The 24566-nt window shown below is 37.5% G+C and overlaps 1 long non-coding RNA gene across 1 annotated transcript; it reads left to right on the top strand.

Moving 5' to 3' along the window:
- Window positions 1–15222: 15222 nt before the first annotated feature.
- On the top strand, window positions 15223–23285 carry LOC134532986 (uncharacterized). The gene is made up of 4 exons (XR_010075229.1): window positions 15223–15350; window positions 18476–18533; window positions 19163–19366; window positions 21586–23285. It is a non-coding gene; the product is annotated as an uncharacterized LOC134532986 (long non-coding RNA).
- Window positions 23286–24566: the final 1281 nt, after the last annotated feature.

The following is a 24566-nucleotide window of genomic DNA, read 5'->3' as shown; positions in this document are numbered from 1 at the left end:
TCTCACCGACCATCATTAACTAACCTTTTTTCTTAATTCAGCATTGAAGTTGCCAGTTTTCCTAGTGGTAGTCACTAAAATTTTATTAGCAAGTTCTCGAAAGAATATTCCTTTCTCAATCATTAAAAGTATCATATCCTCGATTTCAATGACTCCAAACAGGTAAACTTCTTACTCCTGAATTGAAGGCATCAGGTGACCAAAACTTCTCGTTGACATCTTCCGTCCTAATACAGCATTCAAATTAGCCAGCCGTTCGCACAATTTCAAGTTTCTCTCCATTATCAGCTACTGATTCTCCCAAGGACTGGTATGTCTTTTTTTTTTTTTTTTTTTTAACTTTCTTTCAAAAGTCTCTGAAGTAACCACATCACATTACCCAACAGGGCGATATGGTATGTCTTTATTCGGGTCCCATGGAAAGTATACAATCAGCATGAATTCTGTGTAGGAAAATTGACAAGCCCTACCAAAAAAAAATGTCATTTTTCGACTCCTCTTCTATCGACTAAATAATTTTGTTGACTGCAACTCTGTTACACCTTTAAGACTGCTCTGACTCCGACTTTCTCAGCAGCCAAGAAGTTTCAAGGGCTATCCAATATAAAGATGTTTCAGCATGGCAACACGAGAGGTTTTCGCTCAAAACACTTGCCAAACTTGTGCTACTTTGTCGACTGACTGGAGCATAAAGCTACCAAGCCTGGAATTGCAGCAACCCACAAACAAATGGAATAAACTAATGGCAAACACTTCAGGCTGATGTACCAGCTAACTCATCAGTGATGGCCAACAGCTGTAGTGATCAGTTGCTTGTAAGCCTACAATATACCATCACAAAACAAAACTTTTAAATATCATAGAGAAATACGAAGGTGTTCGTTGATAATACGAATTAAATGCAAAAATACAGATGGACCTCACTATGTTTCTAAATATTTATATTTGGCTCTCACTGTTAAAAACATTGGCTACTCTTGGCCTATACCGTCAGCATTTGGCAGTACATTTATGAATGACTTGTGGCTGGCCTTCAGGCAAAGCTTTTCTCGGGGTTAGCTTCAACAAAATGTCTATTACAATTGTCTAACAGGAAAATCCTAACTCGCCTCCAAATCTAAGTAAGGCTGATTTCATAAAATAATCATTTACTAATGAAATAGAAAGCTCAAAATATAGCAGATAGCTTTCCAAAAACATGTTTACAAGAATTTTTTGTCTGAAAAAAAAAGAACATTTCAGATTTTAATCGCGTAGTCCCATTGTCATGTTGACATAAAAAATTTACAGCATCCTGCAATTCTGCGAGGTTTTACAGTCCATAAACAATCACCATTGTTGCCCCCCCCCCCCAACTCCCCCCCCCCCCCGGAACAGTTAGAAAAGCTAGATAACACAAAAGATGTTTAGCACAATGGAATTAAAGGCTGGCTATTGGCAGATACTAGCGCCACAGGAAGACGAGGAAAAAAAAACAGGCTTTACTGCATCACCCAATAGATGTTTCCAGTTCTGGGATACACTGTTCGGTCTGAAATGTGCTCCTGCAGCATTCCAAGCTATGGTGATCCTCATCCTGGAGTAGGGGGGATGTTAGACAGTTCATCACACCCTACCAGGATGATGTGATAATTTATTATGAAAAATTGGAAGAGTCAGGTGTCATCTGGCCCTGGTGCTGGAGCACCTTGATGCCCATTGACTAACGTATATGCCTCAGAAGTGCAGCATTGGGGTGGGGGAAGAAGACAGTTTGGGTCATATTGTTACTGCGAGCAAGAATAGGCCATAACACCTGCAAAAGATCGTAATATGGGAACCACCCCATACAAAAAAAAATACAAAACATTTCCGGAGCTTAGTGAATTGGCTGTGTAATTATACAATTCGATGCCCAATTATCATAGCTCCCTTAACCAACTATGTCGCCCAGGGAGTGGTACAAGTAGAACCCCAGTGCACAAGCAGTTTTTTAGGAAATTAATAATGCTTTCACCCATGCCATGCATCAACCCTGGCAGAATTCTTATGTCCAGACAGATGTCAGCATAAAGATAGTTTGTGCAGTGCTCTAACAGGTCAAAGAACTATGGGAGCAGGCACATTATAGATTATGCTAGTGCCAAGTTTTAGGTTGCAGAGACTTATTACCACAGTAATAAACAAAGGGTGGGGCAGTGATATGGGGACTAAATAAATACAGGCCTCACCTGGAGAGTAAGACATTCGTCCTATGCATGGTCAATCAGTGCCTTACCTGGTTGAACACCCTTGAGAGGTGACAAGGAAGTATTTTTAAGATGGTCCCTGTTCCCCGAATCATTTGATTACAATGTGGGAAATGTAAAGGGGAACTAAAACCAACTCCTGGACTTTTTCCTGAGCTCTAAACCACTCATGTGGCTAACATTGTACCTTTCAGCAAGACTGGAAGCCTGGTATCAACCTCACCATTGTGATGGTTGTGATTGGTATTGGTTGTGAGCCTGGATGCCAACTAGTGGGTTTCGGAGAGATGTGCATTAGTACACAAATGCTGAGACTCTCAATACTCGGATGTGATATCGACACGTGGCTACAATGCAACAGGCAGAAGCACAGACAAAAATACCCCATGTTATAAGCCCCCCCCCCCCCCCCAGGATGCTATGCTTGACGCCGACCGCCAATGCTCCTCTGTCGCATAGACCGCTATGCCTCATCAACGTCTCGCAAAAGCGTGTGCACCGAACGCGCCCGTGCGCGCAGCAAAGTGCAGTTCGTGCGACGAGGCGAACGCCATACAACGAGTGCTACACCGGCGCAAGGATCCGGCCGGGTGTGGCATATCCTTCCGCCGCACTACAACAAATTGTTATAATTATGTTTTTCCACAGGATTTTATTAAACATTATTTTTTATTAATTAATAATTAAGTCTTTGCAAAATCATGTTTCAATGTGCGATTTGTCCCGAACCTGGCCGGTTCAGTTTCCCGCGAAATTCACACGTTTCCGCGGGAGGGCTGGCGGGGGAGGGGGGTCGCGCGCGGCGACACCGCTAGTGTCCTTCGAGAGCTCAACCAGGCCGGCAGCCTGCGCGCAACGCGGAACCTTCAACCTTTGCATTCACCGACATGTAGTTTTCCATAGTGTAATTTCTTTTCAACCTTTTGTACAGTTCCGCGGTCGGCCTAAATTTACCATGAGGTACTTAACTTAATTCAATCAGTGCTCCGAGATGAGTGTTTACGTCATACGTAAGTACTGTGGGGAGAGTATGTGTTTTTACGTCGGCGCTTCACGCCCAACCTAGCCTACAGGCTACTTAGTTTTGGCCCGCACGGGGCAGCCAGCAGGCGACACGTGCCATCCAACTTAATAACGATTCAGTCCCTGGGACACACCTAGACACCACGTAGAGTCGCCGGAGACACGGGCCTACGTGTTGCTAGCCCAGTTTATCAAGTGTAATGTGTTAGCGGAATAGTTGTTCGCCTAAGTGTAATTCGTCATGTCAGGGCTTATGTATCACCGTCGTACTGCAGTGCGCCACCAAACTTAATAACGATTCAGTCCCTGGGACACACCTAGTCACCACGTAGAGTCGCCGGAGACACGGGCCTACGTGTTGCTAGCCCAGTTTATCCAGAGCTAGGTATTAGTGTAGTGTATTGTGCTTCAAAATATCGTGTGCCATGTCAGAGTGTCTTTTGTAACTTTCGCGTCACGTATACGAGTCTGCCCCTCACGCGCATAAGAATCGTGAGCCGCCACTGAGGAAGTGAGCTGCGCGTGTGACTAGTCGCGTCGGGCAAACCGTTACGGCCAGAACGGGCAGCACCATGTATTGGGCTGTGCTGTATTAAATTCACCAACTATCTGAAGAGGTTTTGTGTTATTATTCAGGCGTCCCGAGTGGCCTCAACAGCTCGGGGGGCCCTACTGCGTTGACCCCTACCTCTAGCCACAAGGCCGAACCTTCCCTGAGATCACGAACTGAACAAAATCACGTCTAAATACTCAGAGGTAGCGGGGACGGCGTCATGCTGACAGTGAAGGAATAAAAGAAATGACTCGGGCAGTTTATTACAGCAGGGCACTCATACATGTGTTTCTCTTATTCATGGCCTGTCCTGGTCCTGGGCCAGGAGCTCGTTATGGGATGTAACGCACAGTTGCAACATGTATTACACGACTGACTGCATGCCAGTATACTACACTGATTTGCACCCTAAAATTAAACCACAATACATAACACTAAAATGTCATGGCCCATGCGCTGTGAAATTACCATGCGGTACAATAAACCCTGTCATACAAATCGCAATACACGATGCTGAGAGTTGATGTCCATTAGTTACTTGACTGCATAATGGTTAGCTGGTATGTTATAATGCCCTGACATGTAATCATACTTCATAACACTAAAGCATCATGACCCACGCCCGTGCGAGGTGATCATACATTACAATAAATTAATAAATAATGGTAATTATTTTAAGAAAAACTGAAGCCAATAAAATAATATATATACTGTTAAAAATTTATAAATAATAATATGGTAATCAAAATAATTTTCAAAATTATAATGAGCACAATATTACTTAATATCTCTATATTAAATTAAATAAAAATATTGGTAATAATGGTGCCAACTTTAACAAGGTTAAAAGAAAATTAAATTAAATTGCAAGTGGCCAAGGGACCCCATACTGATGAGCTTAATCCCGCTATGGAGCTTGAAAACTATGAATTGAAGAAAACTTACTATTGCTGTGAAGGTCAGTATTGAACAAAGGTGGAAAGGCTTCACAGTGCGAAACATATTTGGCCCCAATGGTGGATGATGATGACCTGAGATGGTTCCGAATGACCGCTGGCCACTAGTAGTCCCTTCCCAAAAAGACATGTGAAACTATGGATTAGGCGTGCCTTGGTTTAAAGCTAAATCGCACAATATCAAGGTTATTTATAAATTAATATTTGAATGTAATTGCAAAAAAAATTGTCTTATACATCTGTCCCAGAATTTACAAAAACAATAAAAAAGAACCTGATCTAATGTCAAATGGTCAAAAACTAACAGTGGCGATAACAGTTTGACTTGCAGTATTACATTGCACTCCTGTGACATAGAATATGTTTCTTACACATGCACTGCCGCCTACACACTACTATCCATAATGGTCTGTGCAAGCAGAGGGAGCACCAACGAGGGTTATCAGCACTATTACATCATTTCTATGCAACCCAATTTGTTTTTCACATTAAATAGTGCAAAATTTGTCTTTTTTATTTCTCCAGAACTAGTGGTAGGCATATGTAGGATAATGCTTATTTATTCAGAATAAAGTAGATCTATTCGATTAACTAAATGCATTCCAAATTAACCCAGTTATATGTGAATTTATCTTCGTTAGCAATTGATTCTGAAATTAAAAGTTATCCTTCTTTCCCTTCCCTATCTCAAAAACCTATCCTACATTCCTGCCATGCAGGTAGACATATGTGAATAATATTCTTGAAAACAACTGTCATCCCGCCACCGTTGTTGCTTGGTGTGAATGAGTGGTTGGATGGTTGTTGGAGGCACCAACTAGCCTATGTTTATGAACTCTGCGGGCCAGTTCTCAGGTTTAGATGAAAATATTCTCGGGTAATGACATCGCCATGTAGCTGGCAGGAAGTAGATTTTACTGGGCAGATTTCCCTGACTGTTGCAGCCACCGGCGAAACTGTGCTAACGACTGGTCAGCTTATTACAAAATGATACACCATGAATTTTGCTATGAATGGTTTTATTACACATGTTACTCTTACATGGTGTAGCTATAGCCCTACCTACTTTATCACATCGTATAATTTATAATTAATCTTCGATTAATGGAAAGAAGCATATTATGGGCTGTATGAAATAAGTTCAACGAATCCTGCATTAAACTAGTTGGAAATACCCAAATAGTCATCCTCACTATCACTCTCAACTAACCTCACGTGATATATCTCAATTTTTTTTTCTGATGCTTATTAGCACCAGGTTAAGGTTAATTCCACTACAGGTTACAAGTTTTCACCAACGCCTCCTAAACACACCCTCAGCAAAGGACTGCTTAAGTTTAGGCGTTCCTTAAAGTCAATTCTCACGAAATTGGTTTTCACTATCGTCACATTCACTTATGTAGGGGTTGCTTAGTTAGGGACTGGCTTGCATAGAGCGAGGGTTCGTACAGATATAAGTACTAATAGTTTTCGGGTTGGTACTTCGAACTTTTTGTCACGTGACATACATAAGCCAATCAAATATTTTAACTAAACAGTAAACAAATATCTGAATGTTTATTAATTTCGCGGTAATTGGATGTTACGATGTTAGGGCGCGGTTACACGGGAGTCTGAACTACTTCAGGTGAACATGTTCAGCTGTTGAGTGCGGTTACACACAGTCTGAACATGTTTCGTTCGAGGCCATTTCCCATTTAACTTAAACAGGTTGGCAAAGTAGTTCAGATCGACATATCTTCTACATTAGCCTCTGATTGGCTGTTTAGAATATAAACAGTCTTTTGCATAAATTCAAGATGGAAAGTGTTTCTGGCACAAGTTCGAGTAATATTTTACCGAATGCAACAAAAAAAATCAACAGATAATTATATATATATATATATATATATATATATATATATATATATATATATATATATATATATATATATATATATATTAATTGATCCTAATTTTCTTAAAACTGAGATAGGTACTCTCGCTCAAAAAATAATAATAAATAAGTTTAAATGTTTTACTGTGCATGTTGTTTGAATTCCCGATTTGTAAAAAAAAAAAATATTGAGCAATATAAAACACATTCCATTTGTGCTGATAATGCTATATAAACAAGTGAGAAAATCACGCGTTTTCTGGATACAATTACAAAATAGAGATCAACAACACAGTCATTCGTTGACAGTAGACAATCGGTATTAGAGCTAAACACACTTTTCAGCAACTACAGTGTAACCGTACACTTTCGCGTTTGTAAACGTGTTTACTTAAACATGTTCACCTGAAGTTGTTCAGGGTCCCGTGTAACCGCGCCCTTAGTGTATTTTCACGGAAAGTAGTAGCTATATGGTCGTTGCAAAAGGCCCTGTCACACTGTCAAATATATTGTATCCAATAAATTGGACAACAAAATTTGAAGGGTGATTTTGGATGAAATACGTCTTCAAATATATTGTATTCAATATTATTTGACGAGCAATGTAAAATATATTTGAAGTCATTTCACACTATCAATTTTCTTTGAGTGAGCTCGTTTTACCAAACATTCTGTAGAGAACTTTAAATGACAGTATTTAGAATCAAAAACAAATTTTGGGTCAAGGAACGCGGGCTTTTTTAAGTAGGTTATATTCCAATTTAGGTATATTGTGATCATACACAGTTTAAAATTTACGTTTTCCAGGTGTTTGCAATGCCTGCATTAAGAGCATCAAAGTGTTTCAAAAGCTGTAGCTGTAATTGCAATTGTAGCAAGTGTCAGTAAACTAGAAGAGAAATCTAAGAAAAGGAAACGCAGATGGTGGACGAGACAGTGGATACTTTCCCGGCAAACAAATGGTGTTTTACCCCTTTTTGTCATGAACTTCGATACGAAGATGCCGATTCATTTCCGAACTATGTAATAATGGATTCTGAAAGTTTTGATCTTCTTCTTTCAATTGTGGAGTCTCGCATTGCAAAGAAGGATACTCATTTGTGCCAGTCTATACCAGCAAAGCAGAGGCTGGCAGTTACATTAAGATTTTTGGCGACAGGGGAAATGTTCTCTACAAGTATTCCACACAACACCATCTCAAAAATTTTACCTGAAATTTGTAGTGCGATTTATAGTGCTCTTCAAAAACAATATTTAATGGTATGTTTAGTAAGAATAAAACATATAATTAAATGTAAATCTGCATGTAGGCATATCCCTTCTCATTCCCGCTTATTTTCTCACCCAACTAGCTGCTGTTGTATGGACACTTTCACTTATATGTTGTATTTCATCAAAATTGTTCCTATACTTTAAAGTGAATGTGTTAATTTTTGCTGTGTTTAGAAATTGGCAATTTTGTTTTATTTTGAATTAAGTGTATTTACTGTTACAAACCTCAACCTGAGCCTTTAAGCTAACTTCACCTCAGTCACATTATCTCTTTAAAATAATTTTTTAACGAGATATTAGACCAGGTATGCTTGTTTCGAACAGCCTGGGAAGTATAGGCTTACTGACAAGGATCTGCTACACAAATATTTACATTCACGAAAAATGGTATTACTTTCAAAACTTAAATAATAATAATTGAACACGTAGGCAGAATTTTAATATTTCTAGGCCTTTCTTGCAAATCACCAGAGCTACTTGCTTACTCAGAGATGCTACTTTAACATAAGTCAGTACCATCTATTGTCAGGAAATTATGAGTCTATATTCCAGAAAATTCCAGACAATACTTACAGAGTAGCAGCTATTGTGAAGTAAGGAGAACAATGACTTATAAGAAAGATTGATTGGGTAAGCCAAAATAATTTTAGTTACATTAAGTCTCTGAATTTAAATATTTTAAAATTTATTTTAGGTGTTATTAATTTGGATTTGTAGGTAAAAGTTCCGAAATGCATATCCTAGTTTTGATACCTCATTCCTGATGGCACATTTTGTACGCAATGCTTGCTGTTTTAATTTAGTGTATCAACAATACCTGAACATAAGCAAAACTGGTATAGCAGTCAAATAATGATAAGTTGAATAGATGTTTTCTGGTTTAAGGACCATAATATTCCAAAACTACAGTAACTTCTTAGTCAAATATATTAACCTGCACTTCCGTACATACAGATTCAATTGGAGGAAAATATACAATAACAATTACATATTCCAGCAGGAAATAAAATAGTATTAATTCAATTACTGCATTTATTTCCCATTCGCCATTGCTGATATTTAAACTATTACACTTCGGAAACGAAAACAAAAGCGGCCGCTTTATTTTAGATAACTCTGATTGGCTGATCCCATCCAACATCCAACTTATTTTAGAACCAGTCCTATACGTAAAATATTTGAAGGAAACTCTAGACATTCAATCTCTCAAATAAACATGGCTGCGATAGTGACGTTTAACGTGACGTCACAACCCTCAAAGATATTGGATCCAACATATTGGAAGGTGTTGGAAGCTAAAATTTGACAGTGTGACAGGGCCTAAAGTAGTGTGAAAATGTTTGAAACAAAGAGAATGAAAACGCAAAACTTTTCTTCTGATGAGAAAATGAAGGTGTTGAGCCTAGTTGAGAGGCATAAAAATATAATAGAAAATAAGAGGACGGATGCTGTTTCGAGCAAAGAAAAGGACGCAGCATGGGAGAATTTATCGCTATTGTAATTTTGTCTAAGTTTAAACTAAGTTTTAATAGCAGATGAAAATAAAAAAAGAACAGTTTTTTTCCTTTAGAACATACAAAATTCCTTGTAATAAATGTTCTTTTAAGACTTTTCAAAAGAAAAACCTTTAATTACTTCCTTATTAAATGAGTTCTTAAATAAAAGTGGAGTATGCGAACATTCTCGAATGTATTTATAATAAAGGATTTCACATTAAGTTCACCTTAAAAATGTTCCACAACTTCAGCAATAACATTTATATCAAAAATAAAATGTACACCTTCGGTTAGTTCTTCGTATTCCTCCACGGCATCCATTTTATTTTTCTTGTTTTGTGACAGTAAGTGCCGCTTAAATTGTTAGGGGCCCGATTTCCACCACTTAAACTAAGGGATGCTTAAGATTACTTAAGAGTTCCTTAACTGTTGGTGAAACGATTCAATGTGCTAGGCAGCCCTTACACATGCCTTAAGCAGCTCTTAAAAGTTAGGGGACATTGGTGAAACCGGCCATAAGTGGTTTCGCTGCTAGATAGCAGTGGTATTCGACCAACACGACACATTAATTTGTTTTAATATTATCAAAGCAGACGTTTACGATTTTTAAATGTAATTATTAAATACCATATGCGATAAAGAGTACAATACATTTTAGTTTTTGATTTACAGATACCTAATATGTATCTCTTACTGTTTTTAAATTTTGTTTTGAAAGAAGATTCTTGTTGTTTTATGTCCTTGTGCTTGCCGTCGCCCGGGGTCTCGTGCTCGAGACTGGGCGTGTGTCCTAGCAGAAATGTGGCTTTTAGGTGTTTCTCCGGGTAGGTGCCAGGCTAGCTGCTCTAACCACGATGTGAGTGTGGGTGTTTCGCCCCTAGAGTGGTCCACTAGGATCGTCGGCGGTACTTACTACAAATAATGTACATGGGTTTTCTGAGACATCTTTTAATTGCGCAACACGCACTGATAGGGCATAGCCTGCACAGCACGAATGTTTGCAATTACATACGAAGTTACGCGATACCTTACACAGGAAGTTACACGACACATTACACAGTAAAACTACGTAGGTTGAAAGGCACTGCTTCCTACGTGATACCCTAATGCCAGTCTCGGTTGGGGTGGCGATTGGAGGCGGCCAATCCCATAAATTACAAGCCGAGTGTAGGCCGGGCTCACCTGTGTGAGCCGCGGTCCGAATTAAATTTAGCGAACAAGTCTGTTACGTGGTTGATATCGGCACTCGTGTACTTGACACGTTAAATAAAGTTCTGAGTCCTCGGGAGTCGGTCCATGCCGTGAAGCAGGCTATGGCGTGGATCCAAGGGGGGGGGGGGGCGATAGGGGCGATCGCCCCCCCCCCCTTCACCCAGGGAAGCAAAATCGATGATGTAGCCAAATAAATTAAGACCCGCGCAATGTCTTACATGAAACCGAAATATTGATAGCTGTGTGCCACATTAACACATAGTATCTTCACTCTGGGCATGTTTCCTTCATCCTTCAACTTTTCAGCTGTCCTGTGCTCAAGGGAAAAGCGTGGCTGGGAATGTTGGAAGGGTATGGCGGGCGACAAGCTGGGCTGTCCCGTTACTGGAGTGGAGGGTGGAGTGAGGAGAGTTGTTGTGTGACCAACCTCGACAACAATCCCTGGCTTGTATTTTCTGATGTCCAAAAAGGTTATTACTGCAAATTTTGTCCTTTGTTTATCACGAGCAATATAGGTGGCTTCGACAAAACAGTTCAACTAAAAACCATGGTGACTCAGCCTCTCAAGAACTTTGCCAAAATCTTAGGAAATGATGGTGTTCTGGAGTCCCACAAAAGAAATGAATACCACATTTCGGCTGTTGAGTCTGGAAAGCAATTCCTCCAGTGTATGGAAAATCCTGAAAAAAATGTGGCAAATCATATCAACAGTCACCGTCTGGAAAAAATTGAAGAAAACCGTCGTAGATTATTACCTGTAATTGGCACTATTATCTTTCTTGGAAGGCAAAGTATTGCATTCAGAGGACATTGTGATGACGGTTTACTAACAGAGAGTATTACTGCAAATGAAGGTAACTTCCGCGCCCTTCTTCGATACTGTATCCAGTGTGGTGACAATGAACTAAAAGACCATCTACAAACAGCATCATCTAGAGCAACTTTTATGAGCAAAACCACGCAGAATGAGTTGATTGGTAGTTGTGGGGAAGAGATTATTTCACAAATTATCAAACGTGTGCAGGATTCCAAATTTTTTAGCATCATGTTCGTCGAAACTACTGATGCTTCACATGAATCCCAGTTAACACTTGTTTTGAGGTATGTACACAAAGATTCAGTGCACGAAGATTGTTTACAATTTTTAAATGTTCGACAATTTGTGAACAGTGAAGACAAGGACCAAGATGAAGTATATGCACCAACTGTAAGTGGCAAAGATATTGGGCAAGTAGTACTTTCTGCTCTAAAGCATCACTGTCTTGACCTAAGCCATTGTGTTGGCATATCCACAGATGGGTGCAGTGTCATGGTGTCAGAAATTCGTGGTGCTGTGGCTGAAGTCAGGCGAGAAGCTGTGAATGCTGTTCACTGTCCATGTCACAATCATGCACTTAATTTGGCGATATCAAAATCTTCCAGCATCCAAGCAGTTCGAAAGACTATTGCAACAATGAAAACGATAATCTCGTTATTCACTGCATCATCAAAACGCTCAGCTTTACTCAAGAAAGTTTTATGTCACCAACTCTCTGGACTGTGTGAAACTCGTTGGATTGAAAGACACGATAGCGTTTTGCAGTCCGAACATCTTTTCTGAAAGTAGCTCAGGCTTTAGAGTGTGTCGCATCTTGGAAAGATGCTGAAAGTGCTGCAAAAGCAAAGACTTTTTTGACTGCACTTTGTGAGAGTGAATTTATTGTCACAGTCATCTGCTTATCTGATATGCTGGGGGACACTCTTCCTTTGAGTAGACTATATCAGAAGATTTCCATAGACCATAAGGTTGCCCAAGATATTCTGGCAGATACTCTTTCTGTTCTAAATACAAAACGTACACAGTGCGAAGAGCTATTTTCTCAACTTTTCAACGAAGCTGTTGGTCTTGCTCAGGAGCTTGGTGTAGATTCAACTATACCTCGACTTGTGAAAAGGCAAACACACAAACAAAATTACCCATCAACGAACCTTATTGAATATTTCCGAAGAGCTGTATTCATTCCCATTCTGGAGCACATTGTCGAAGATTTAAAACATCGGTTTTCGGAAGAAACACAACAGCTTCACAGCCTGTCAGCTTTGTTACCAACTTCCTCTTCTAGTCAAGTAAATGTCAAAAAAAATTTCTACAAAGTATGGCTCTCTCCTTGGAGTGAATGGGCTAGAATATGTGGAAAGATAACTTAATGTCGAGGTTCGATCATGGGAGGTGAAGTGGACCCGTGAGAAAGAAATTAACAATACAATACCCTCTACAGCTCTCGATGTTCTCGCTTCGTGTGACGAGGAGCTGTATCCAGGCTTCTACATTCTCCTGAAGATCTTAGTCACCTTACCCGTAAGTGTCGCTTCGGCAGAGAGAACATATTCGACATTGAGAAGACTTAAGACATGGTTGAGATCTACCACAAAGGAAGACAGACTGACCGGACTTGCATTATTGCATATCCATTATGGCTGCGAGATTGATAAAGAAAAAGTCATTGATCGCTTTGCAAGCAAGAGAACCCGCAGGATGGAATTCATACTATGATGGAGAAAAACTGTTGTTTTGCAACTTCTAGTTATGCACAATCATTATATGTACAAGACATTTTAATTTTAGTTATTACTACAAATGTTATGCCCATTCTTTAATTATTGTATTTTATTTATTTTATGATAACTTTATCATTTACCAAAACTAATTTTATGTGAAAATTTTTACCGACTATACCAAAAGTGTATTTGACATTTTAAACACAAAATTGCTATAAAAAACACCATTTTGCATGCGAAATCTATAATTTTTCCGTGGGGTGGACCCCCGGACTCTCTCATTATAAATACTTTTGAAACCTACATTCGCCCCCCCCCCCCCTGACAACAAACGCTGGATCCGCCCCTGCCGTGAAGTGACTACACTATGGGTCTAAGTTACACGTGAGCGAGACATTAAGCGGCCGGGTTAAGCCCTGCACAGTAAAAGGATGCAGGGGGTAGTTAGGAAAAAGGGTTAGGACAATGAGTTAATAGTTACCAGAATGCATAATTCAGTGAAGACAAAAATGTAGCTTCCCATGGAACACTAAATCCGCCCCGGTTCGCGAGTCGCGCAGTATAGGCGTCTGGCCCTGGCGCGAGGGAGGGGGTGAACACTCTCTCGCGCCAAGGTTCCTCTAGTGCCATTATTCGAAAAATATGAAATATGAGTGAGTTATGATTGTACATAAATTCTATTAATAATTAGTTATAGGCAAATTAGGCGACATAAGGTCTATAATAATTATGCTAGTGAAATTTACGTAAAATTATGTTTGAAAATCCAAAGTCACGCTAGAGACTGTTCGTCACTTGTTGACTACTCTAGTGATTGCTTATGAGTAAAAACATGGAGGCCTAATTTGGTAGACATAACATTACACTTTATTAAGGTGGAACGCTGCAAGGGGGACACACTACACGCTCATAGATTAACAAGTTCCCGTGGGAGTGACCCGGGCACTCCTGCGTCACACTTTCCCCAGACGGGGTTGGGAAATTATATAAAAATCACTGGTGTATGGTATGGGTATGGTAAGTGTATGGGTCAAGCGGTATGGTGGTTAAGTGTCGTGGCAACAGTTTTACCTTAGAATTGGGAGGCTTGCCTGACTCGGGTTGGTTTGGCTAGGGGTGCGTTCCGTCAGCAGGGTCAGATGCTGGCGGTTGCAGGTCGGGCTTAAGGCGGCCTTTGGCCGGACGACGTCATGCTTAAGTCGATGTATTAGAAAGTGCGATGCTAACATTAGAATTTTAACTGCTTCCTCATATGGAAAAAAAGAAGAAATCATGCGACAGTAGGATCCCTAAGATGAACAAAGATAAACACACACACAATTGAATATGCTAAACCATATTCCTAGTGCACGATAGAACACAGCCAGACACTTATTTTTAGGAAACGGTTAATTGCAGTTCAGTTGCTGAAATTATGCTTATGCGCAGAGCTAATTTTTTCTTTGATTTGGTCCAGAAGGCTGAACCCCATATGTCGCTATTAACTCGGATAATATTATTCTTGTTATAATCGGGGGATGTACCAAGCACTATCCTGGATTATATTTTGAACAGTTTAATGGTCATCAAACACAAATAATAGCAACTTTTAAATTATTTGATAAAATTAAATTACGCTATTTAATTAGCGCGGTAGTGCTGGTATCTGAAGGATAGTTGGCGTAGCAAATTGTTCGATGGTTGCCAAACGTCCTTAGAATGCTGAAAATCAGTTTCTAGCCTCGTGCAGGGCACAGTTTAATAAAACGGTTGATTTTTCGTTACCTAGCAGGAATTGAGTTTGGACACACTCCCAACATGGTATTGTTTATTCGCTACCTTACCCGAATGGCTTGGAATACCATTCTAACTGTGTGAAAGAAAATTGCAAAATTGCATTGCATATTAAGAGAAAATTGTAAATAACTTAATATGCATGCAGTGCCGTAATATTTCAATTTTTTCTACATTATTTGTGTTTTAAATGAATACAAAACCTGTTTTAAAAAAACTGTATTTGTAAATATTTTCTATAGCACCGATCAGCAGTCTCTAACTATAGAGGAATTGTAACATCTCTCACCCCAAAGATACTGTACTGGCAGTTGAAAAGGGAACACGGTTTGGTTGTATGTAATGTAAACAATAAACAAAAAACTTGTGTCATTGTTTTGAATCCCAGTAGACTATTAAATGAGTTTTATTTGGTCAACGATGGTATGTACTTTAAAATAACTTCAAAAATTTATTTTCTGTGAATATAACTAATTAAAACCGTGGCAGTATTTTTAAAATCTTGATTTGTTTATTAAAACGTAATGATTTGCATGAATATTATGTTACGCATTTTGTACACTGGGGTAATTTGCTAAAGTAGGTACTTTTGTGGAAAGATGAGAATACAATTATGAAAATGGTATTTTTGAATTATCTCATTCTATTTGATGATTTTGTTAAACGGCTTCGCAATGTTTCGGGAAGGGTCTCGACAAAGTACCGCGCGGAAGACGGAGGGTAGGGTACAGGGTTGTAAACTGAGTGAGTGACTTCCTTAGAGGTAAATGTTTTGTGTAGCGTATCCAAGGCCATCTTTTGAACCTAATGGCTTAATCCTGAATACATTGATCATGTGGTACACGATGCTGGTTTTAATTTTGTACATTGAAAGATCCTGAACAAACAAAAATTGTGCTGGGTAAGGAGAGATTGGAAGTACCACAAGGGACTGTGTTGGAGCCACTGATGTTCATAATCGGTTAATTGTTCCCTATCACGTATCCAAGTTTATTCCTTGATACAAATAGCATGATTCTGTACGATTAATCCTGTGGTACATATTGCTTGCTGTTTTAATTTAGAACATTAAATGATCCTGGTCATAACAAAAACAATACAATACAATACAAACCGTGTTAAGACGTAAAAAAAATTTAACTTTCAAGTTATTTTATCTGATAATATGACCATAATTCATTGTTACATCACATCACAATTTTTTTGTATCCAGGATCTTTCAATGTACAAATATAAAAAGCAATCATGTACCACATGATCAATTTATCCAGGATCATGCCATTAGGATTAAGGGATAGACTTGGATACGTGATACGAAACGTGACCGGGAATGGGGGAAACAGGTCCAGAGAGTGGTGGTAAAAAGGAAAGGAGGGCAATGGCGTTGCTTGGGAGATCTTTCAAGGGAACAAGAAGAAGGATGAAGGAAAAGGAGTACTCCATGTTGATGAGATCGATGCTGGAGTATGCTGCAGCTATTTAGGACCTGTACCAGGAAACTAAAATAAAAGAGCTGATGACGGTATAGCACAGGTCCAGGAAGATGGGTAATGAGTATGTGGAATTTCTTATCTCCGCCGGTTGATTTGAAAAGAGGAAGTGAAAGAGCATAGAATAAAAGTATTTTCGGATTTTTAGCATTTTATTTCGCATATACCGTTACTCTACATATTTACCCAGGTGAGGAGGCTGGTAGAAAGGCTGGTAAGACTGTTCAAAGTGATCAATAGGGAGGGATGCTGGAAAACCTTGGAGATAAATTGCACAGAAGTGGCTATAGTGGAAAATACAGGTGTGGAAGTGAACAAAAAAATGAAAGCACTCATTCCTGGTGAAGACGGGATGGGAGTAAAATGAATTTAAGGGGAAGGTATTGAAAGTAAGAGGTGCAAAGGACTTGTGGAGGAAGCTTTAGGGAATGGAAAAGTGGTATTTGGGGAGGGGGGTGGGTTGCCACTATGGGAAAGCCGATTTATAGGTATATAAATTCAAATAAAATCAAAAATGGTTTAGCATTTTGAACGTTTGGATTGGTTAGGATAGGTTATGTACAAAGAAAATACTGAATTTTCAAAAGACAAATAGTAGTTACTCAAATATTTCATTAGGAATTTTTATTTTTTCAGAAGAAAACTTACTGTCATAAATTCACTGTTCAAGGAAAGTTTACAGTTCAGTTTTTTGACAGGTACATCAGCGAACCTTCACTTTGATTGTTGAATACTAATACAATATTTAAAAAAAAAAATTGTTGTATTTATTAAAATTAAAACCACGATTAGAATTTTAACTTTAAACATCATGGATGTTTAAATTAACTGACAGTAAGTCTATGCCTGATTTGTTTAAAAACTAAACAATCTAGAGAAAAATTTGTTTTGGGCTTTTCAGTTGATCTTATAAAATCTGGTGGCAAACTTGAAAAGAGATGTGATAAGTTTAACCAATTTTCCTTTCCGTATGACTACCTACGGTACCTACTCAGCAGAAAGACACGTCTCCTGATTGCTGGTCTACTTCGAAAGTCCACTTATTTTCACTGTCCAAATAAACATTTCATGTACCTAAACTGGCAGAAATATAAATTCTTTTTTCTTTTTTTTCCAGTAAGTGGTAGCCTGTTTCAATGTTTTGCTCTGTGTTCTAGGGGGCATTAAGGCCACAGGGTTGAGTAATCAGATAAATCACCTCTCACCAAGCCCATCTGGGTTAGTTAAGCGGGGCCAATCCAGGATTTTTTTTTTAAGTTGGGAATGAGGCGGATGGTGCTGTGAGCCTGAGGGTTTTCTCTGGATACTCCCATTCCTCTCCATAACTGCTCCATATCATCTCATTGCCGCTCTGACGGAGACCCTGAACATTAAGCCCTTATTCATCTGTTGTTTCATTCCAGAAATCAGCACCAGGGTTTAGAACTTAATTTATATCCCTATCACCTCCTACAGGATGTACAGTATCAGAGAACACAGGGAAAATCTGGAATAGTCTAGGAATTTCAAAATTTGAGAAAAATCCGGGAATATTTAATGAAATATATTTTAGGGCAGAGAATCTAATAATGAATTTTTTATACAGATGCTTATTCTGTATCTCTTAACTTATTAACTGTGTCATGCATATTGTATTTGGGATTAGTATTTATTACATTGCAATGCTAGTATGCCAAGTAATTTTGAGCAGTCATATTTCAAGGTATTACAGGCCAAAATTCCATCTGTGATGGTACTTTGGAATGTGACGAACAAAACATCACTTGTGCATGATTCTCAGACTTTTGTTACTGTGTCAACATTTAGTTTGCGAAATTTAAGAATTTGTAATTACGATGTGACTATTGCAGTATTTAGATATTTTTTTTGTATAGAAGTGTTCCATAAAGCAACGAAAAATTATAAAAGAAAATGAGAAATTAAAGAAAAGTCAGGGAATTTTGTTTTTGGATTGTGCTGGACACCCTGTTCTAGCACTCAGAATTGCTTACACTGTGACTTGTGTGTTTTTCTTATGGTTATTTTGATTTACAGCTTTTATTTATTTTATATTTTCAGGCAAATGAAGATCTTCAACGTTCAGCTAGCACTGTAAAGAACATTTGTAGGCAGATGTGTAAGTATTTTTGTCAGATTTAAACCATAGTGATAACATAGTGCTGTATTTTTATACAGTAGCTTTGGATGTAAAAAAGATCTTAGTCTGAATTGATTTTGGCTAGGTCTCACACGACATACTGGTCATTTAATTTTCTCGTCATTACTATTTATTGAGGTCATTTCCTGTAAATTCATCATGATAACCATTTGTATTTTATGTTTTGTCTCAATTTTTCTGAACAGATATTTACTAAATACTGTTTCATTCGAGTAAGTGTTCATGATTATTTTAAGGTTTGAAAAGAACCATAGCAGCACACCACCAATTCCAATTAAAATGTAAATCTTAAACTCGGAGGGTTTTGCTTTGAACAGTGAGAACTGGTGAGAGACAGGTAGTCTGACAACTACACCATAGCTTGTTTTCTTAAAAATGGTGTCTGAAAATAATGTCGTATTAAAGTTCCTAAAACTTTGTGTATAAATTTTATGAACGGAAAAAGGTTACCGAAGGTTATTAAGTCATTACATACCTGTTGTTAAGACGCATGTTTAAGATTAAAATACCAACTCCAAATTATTATAGGTATCATATACAAAATTATGAAATAAATATTTTGTGATATATGTTATGTTTGTTTGTAGGGCAGAGAGCTGCACGCAAAATGTTGAGTGACCTCCACGTGCAACGGGACCTCAACGACTTGGCTTTGTATTTTGCCCAGCACCCGGTCATCGGCCTGTTAGCTTTTGCAGTGGTTGTGTCATGTGGGATACCGTTCCTCATGTTTCTGAGTTTCGCTGCGATTACGTTTGTGCTAACATTTGCTGGCTTCATTATAATAGAAGGTACTGTAATGTTTTGTGTTAGTTATATTTTTGAGAACTGTTAGTAATCTTTTAGGTATCTGACCTTAAGGCTGTCTCTTAAAACATATTTTTTGTTTCATTTATTTGAGATAATTATTTTTAAGGGGTCTGCCTAGTCAGGGGTGTATAAGTGTTATTGAGGCGGGATGGTAAGTACGATGCTCCCTGGTGCTTCTAGCACAGTATCGACTCTAAGCATAAGACTGTGTACTGGCGTGCAGTCTTCTCCTTGTGCGTAGGGCAACTATGAGAGTTGAGTAGTAACCATAACATTATACGGAGAAATTAGATAAAGATGTACCGTAATGGAAGTCTCTTGAGTGCTTTCACTCTTCATAAAAGTACAGTTTGAAAACTAAATACAGAAACAAAACTACTCAGCCGTTCCCAGCATGTTCTTAAATGCTTTTTGTAAACCGAGATAACTCTTTTTTTCTTGTGAGGTTTTCAAATTGCAAGTTTTTTCTGAAGTCTTTCACACTATATGTGTGCCCAGGTATTCGTGGAAATTATTTTGATAGCTCTTTAGCTCTTGTTGTTTGGTCACAAATTTGGCCACCAATTATTTACTAAATGTTATTTGCAAGCTGTAAGATGTCACAATATTACTATTAACACTTACGTGACTTTTTACTACAGATAACCATTAGTGAATATCTGGTGAGAAAATTATTGGTGAAACACACTATATACCTAAGAGAGCAATCCAGGTGAATTTACAGGGAAAGGCTCTTAAAGAACAAGATTATATAGTGAATTGCGATAAAACAGAAATAACATTGCAAGGCGTGTCAATATACCATAGAACACCGAAATGTAACAAAATATATTAAACAGGCAGCAATTTGACAAAACTACAAAGATTTCATATTTTAATTTGGTATTTTTGTAACATATTTATTGTGAATTTTGTACCAAATAATGTGAACTAAAGAGTTTAGAAAAAATTAATATTACAATGTTTGATCTTGCATCTCTTTTTATTAGTAACATGTTTTTACATTAATGACATTGGCAAATATTTCAGTAGTTCTGTTCAAAACATGCGTATTGTTATTGCTAATGATTTTGTTGTAAAAATGCATCATGACTGTGACAGTCAAATGAGACTATCTTGATGAAATCTATACCAAGAAATGTTTAGTTTCATGTATGTTGAATGATATAGTATTTTTTATGTTAAAAATAACAACAATAACATCAATAATCTCCTATTTTAAATGAAATAGACCTAAATTAAACCATAAAATCATGCCCCTAATAATGACCAATTAATTGAAACAATATGGGGTGTGAGAATGAACTGTAAGTTTCTCTCACAAAGAGCACTTTAAAGAAATCAACTAATTTTGTTCTTTAATTGATGATAAAAACTTGATAAGTCCTTCTGAATATTTTTTTTTTCTTAAAACAATGACTATATCAGCTGATTTCAGAGTTACTGGCAACATTGTTACCTTTTTTTTTAAGCAGCTGAGAGTGCAAGTTGAACAAATGCAAATGTATTGTTTTAAAATGGTATCTTGATGGAATGGTGGAGTTAAGATCTTAGTCTATCCTTCATGATTCTGGTTTTTTGTGGTTTCCCATAATCTCCGTAGGGATTGATCTGTTTAGGAACAGTTGTGTTTAGTACAGAACATTCCTACTTGTAACTATGTAGTGTTGTTTACAGAAGGCTAATTTTCCCATTTCATTAAAAAAAAATGTAGTACTCAACAGTCTTGGCTTCTTAGGCATCTTGTTCATGAAGTCTAGAAGTGAAGTACTTTTACATATTCTTGAAACAGTTATGTTGTCAGCTATTGTGAACTGCACTTATTCAAGTGCATATAGTTTACGCGAACAGTTTGATATTCTTCATTGTTGCTTGATGTGTGGGGACACCAGAATGCTCAAAAATGTGCTACTGTAAAATTTAAAAGTTGAGAATTAGAACAGTCTTTGAAACAGAGACAAAACTGCATTATGGCTTGTGCGTTACTGGTTGCAATGCTGCCGAGCTGACGTCAGAGCATGGCTTTGGGTGGCAAAGAGAAGGCAGAGGAATATGTAGGTGACTCGTACGTTCCTCCTACCATTGTGAGTGAAGTGTTGGTGGCTTGTTTGTAAGTTGAGTTGTATGATAATGTTTCACTAATTGAGGAAGCATTTTACATTTTCACTAACTTGTATTCTTTTTTTTTAAATATTTCCAGGGACCATCTTGACAGTCGCTTCATTTTTTCTGTGTGGATTTCTCATCACCGTGTTGCTGGTGATGATGGCTATAGCTCTGACGGTCGGCATAGCGTACCTTGGTTTTGCGAAGGTGTACGGTCTTCACCAATCGAGTGCTGATGCTAGCCCCTTGGCGCAGTTCATCCTGAACAAGTTTCACAGTGAGCTGCCGGCAAGGAACGGGGTTCCAGGGGTACACCAGGACTGATACGTATCACCGCCTCTCTGTACTTCTTTCTGTTTTGTGTGATATTTATTGACTTAACTGTGATTATCGTGTAGGTATTAAAGAGTCTCATGTTTAATTAAACCTCTTTTGGAATGTGTTTGACAACAGTCACTGAGACTGCTTTCTCTTGTAATGCATATTTTACAACCACAAGTCAGTGTGAGTTTACGAAGTGCTGCTTTTTGTCACTTTCTATAATTATAGCTCTGTAAACTAACATTGAGGTCTGTTAAAAATAATTTCTATTGTGCACTTAACTGCTGATTGAATAAAATTTCAACTACTATCTCCTTCAAAGTGGTTTCCTATATTGTCAACTCACAGTTGTCATGGTTCCTCTAACTCTGATGGCATGTAGTTTTCTTTGTAACAATTTCCCACATCTGCCACGGCCAAATATTAAGAATCTTTTGACATTTTGCACCTGTTGTGCAACCTAAAATTCCTTTGACCATTTTCTTGTTGACATGGTGTATAGATTTACATTCAAAAACACAACGTTCATCACTTTCATGTTTGACCAATTCTTTAATTGTTTCTCTGTCACTGTTCCAATGAACATCGTCTGTGCTGGTGCATCATTCCAGTTGCTGCAAATTGACTGCTAGTGTGTTGAAAGAAATAAAAACAAATGATTGTTTCCAAATACACACTTCACTTGGTGCATTCAGTAGTTACAGCAAATTGTTTTGTCAGTGCACTATTTTAAAAGTTCATATTTTTAACAGACCACACTTATCAAAATTCTGGTGTGAAAATGTAGCATAAGAATAAGAAGTCTTGTAATATGTGTGTGTATATGGATTTATATACATATAGGTACACACACTTAACTTTTAACTGCCGTAGTATCGGTGGAATTACTTTTGTGCAAAGCACATACAGTTAAAAAACGTGTTATGGGCTGCTCCTTGCTGAAATTAATCAAATATTACATTCATACAAATTTTGTTTTAGAGTGCTGTTTGTAAATAAAGTTGCATTGGTTTTATGGATTCACATTGTAAACCTGCCCTTATATTTTTCCCTAAATTAAATTTTTCTAAAAAAATTCCATGTTTTTATTCTGGAGTCAGCTTAGAATTATAAATGAAAATAGAAAGTATGTTTAGAAGCTAAAATATGTATATTTTTTTTCCCCACAGTAAGAAATTTAAAATATTGAGTACAAATAATACATTTCAATGTATGTTGTTATATGTGATAATATGCAAATAGATTTATTTACCATTACTTTTATTTAAAAAAAAAAATTAAATATTTGAATATTATGTTGTTAAAATGTTATAATCATGTACCTGCTAATGAGGATACTTTTAGGTGGATGGGTGACGAGCACTGCTCCACTGAAGGGGTGGTGATGGCTTCGTTGCTCTACCCCTTGGGAGTAGAAGCGACGATGGAGGTTGTAGACCATTAGTCAATAAAACAATTGCCATGGCACAGACAGTCATCTACTTTAATTTCGTTCATATTCCAGTTTTTCAGAACTCTGCACAGCAGTCAATTTGAATTTTAGGATGTTTTTGTACAACACAGACAATACCTGGCAGGTGATTCCTTACGAGAAAACATATTAAAATAACCCCACTCCTGCCTAAATCAAATTTTAGAACTTTTTTTTTTATTAAATATACAAAAACTGTGCAGGAAATAATGTTTCTTGTAACAGAGCTCTTACTTCCACTTGTGAAAACATTTTTGACAATATCATTCCCATTAATTTATTTTATAATCCTTTTAAATTCATTCAGTGTTACAAAAATTTAATTGTCTTTATCCTAATAATATATAAATATGAAAGTTTTGATGTTTTTTACTCAATAATGTTATTAATAATGCTATTTTTTTTTTAATTTTTAAAATTTTCACTAAGTTTATTTTAAAATATATAACTGAGTGCATGTTTACATGTTTATTTCAGTACACGTACTTCCTGGTACAGTAGAGTCCCGCTAATCCGAACCCCGCTAATCCGAAAATCCGCCTAATCCGAACAGGGCTAGGATAAAAAAAATTTATATAATTTAAGAACTAAGAAAAGTAAAGAAAAACAAGTCTTTTCAAGTAATGTTGTACGTTTATTAATATGTACATAAAAAACTTATAATTTATCTATCTATCTATGTGAGTAACTAAAAATATTATGACAATTATGACACTAAATATGTACGCTAAATAATAAAGGTGTATTTTTCATCTGACCTTTCTTACATATTTGATGTATCAGACACTAAATACGCCTCAAAAAGACAATATATGGCATTATATGACAAAATTCTGCCTAATCCAAATTTTCGCTAATCCGAACAGGGTTCTGTCCCAATTAGTTCGGATTACCGGGATTCTACTGTACTTTCATTATTTTATATTCATGAAATATTTCAACACATGATATGTGATGAGGCACTCCTCGTCACATTCTAATGTTTCCTTGCAATATAACATAATAAGTTCTAAAAACTATATTTTTCAAAAATAATAGTTGGAATAGTATGCTCGTTTAAGCACGTGATTTCAGTCAGCAGCTGAATGTTTCTTTCCTCATTACTTTCTGCTCCTCACATTCCCACCTCTCGTCGCAACCGGCAGCTTCTTCACATCACATTGCCACGTCAGCCCTTTGACATTCCGCCACCAAGCGATAACAAAGCAGCTTCTCCTTCTTTTCATTTAAGGTGAAACTAAATATATCATAAATATACATTTTTTCTCTCTCCTTGCAGTCTG

The sequence above is a fragment of the Bacillus rossius genome, chromosome 6, assembly GCF_032445375.1.
Source record: "Bacillus rossius redtenbacheri isolate Brsri chromosome 6, Brsri_v3, whole genome shotgun sequence".
Lineage (NCBI taxonomy): Eukaryota > Metazoa > Arthropoda > Insecta > Phasmatodea > Bacillidae > Bacillus > Bacillus rossius.
This window is presented reverse-complemented; position numbering and strand designations above follow the sequence as displayed.